The following is a 1,843-nucleotide window of genomic DNA, read 5'->3' as shown; positions in this document are numbered from 1 at the left end:
CCACATAGCTAAATCATATTTTTATCCCTCATTCATACTATTTCCATTGGGTAACAATACATTTATATCATCATCAACAACTATGCCCACAACAATGTACATAAGCCGACGTGGCTAACAAAATGATATCCAAAATATAGGCCGACAAGGCCAAATACATCTAACTATATATATACATGTCTACGAGCCTCTATGAGTATGTCATATCATATAGGCGGGACAACCCCGCCATGCCCATAAGTATGTACACAAAAGAATAAATACCAAAAGTTGTAGCCCGAATGAAATGGAGCTCCGCTATGTAGTCCCCGAGTAATAAAGCTATGGATCAAGCCCCGTCTCCTCGGCCACTGCGGGCATGACGCAAAGATCCACAAATAAAAGGAAGTCAGTACGAAGAACGTACTGAGTATGTAAAGCATGATCAACATCATTATGAAAGCATAATATACAACATAAGAAATAGTATAAGATGGGAGGGTGTAGGACCATCGTCACAAATACTTACTTGATTTTCATAGGGACTTTCCATTTCTAATGCGTAACCGTGTACAAACATCCATATCCGTATCCGTATTCGTATCCATTTTCATATTCATAGCATATTCGTATTCATATTCATACTCATATCGTATATATATCCATATCATATACATAGTATACCCGACCACGGAGGTTCGGTGTTTCACATACCCGGCCCTACCAAGGCTCAGGGTTATACATACCTGGCCCTACCAAAGCTCAGGGTTATCGGTACCCAACTGCAGTGGTGTGCGCGCGATACATAACATACCCGGCCATATAAGCTCGGTGTTACATAATAGTCATACATAGACACATATACATAGGAGCTCATAAGCATCTTTGACATCATTACTATCGTCGTTCATTACATCTATCCCTAGAGGATTACTCATCATATAAGGAATTTAGTACAATCGTAACATATCGAGGATCATGAGCTTAGTAGCTTGTAAAGATAGAATCATTTGGAGGACATCATAGGCTCATGAAAGAATAGATATATGGCCAAAGAACCATGCCTTATCTGTTATAACTCGTATTTTATACGTTTGGAAATTTCAGAGTCGGCGTGGAAAGTTAAGGGCGAGACCATTTTCAAAATTATTTTAACGTACGAGTAGGTTATGAATATTGGTTATGAATATTGTTAGTGTGAAAATATTAAAAAAGGCTAGGGGCAAAATGGTCATTTCACGAGTAATCAAGAAATTTCTTGGAAGAGGCCATGTGGCCGAAAAAAAAAAAAAAAGGAAAAGAGACAAAGAAAGGAATTAGTCATCTTTGGGGAAATTTGAAGAAAATTCAAGAAAAGAAAAGAAAAGTCAAGAAAAAAGAGGAAAATTCTAGAGGAAGAAGAAAAGGAACATGAGTCCATACTTGAGGGACTAAGATATAAATATGGAAAGGTGGTGGAAGATATATATATATATATATATATATATATATATATATATATATATATATATATATATATATATAGGAGTCTTCATTTTAGTTAAGAAATTGGAAAGAAAGAAGGAACAAAAAAAAGAAGAAGAGGTGAGGGGGTTCGGCCAAGGCCAAGAAATTTGGCCTCATGAGGAATGGATCAAAAAAATATTTTCCTCTAGTATTCCTACTAACTTGAAGGTCCTCTTCAACATGGCACCATTGGTGTAGCAAGAATTCTCTTATTGTTGCAAGTTTACAACCCTAGCTAGATGGAAACTTGAAGGGAAGAGGTAAGAATTAATCTTCTTTTATGCGTTATGAATATTTGGTACATGTTGTAGCATGTAGAAGTGAATGGAAAACATGAAATCATGCAAGTTAATGTTGG

The sequence above is a fragment of the Lycium ferocissimum genome, chromosome 2 (genome assembly GCF_029784015.1).
Source record: "Lycium ferocissimum isolate CSIRO_LF1 chromosome 2, AGI_CSIRO_Lferr_CH_V1, whole genome shotgun sequence".
In the NCBI taxonomy this organism is placed as follows: Eukaryota; Viridiplantae; Streptophyta; class Magnoliopsida; order Solanales; family Solanaceae; genus Lycium; species Lycium ferocissimum.
This window is presented reverse-complemented; position numbering follows the sequence as displayed.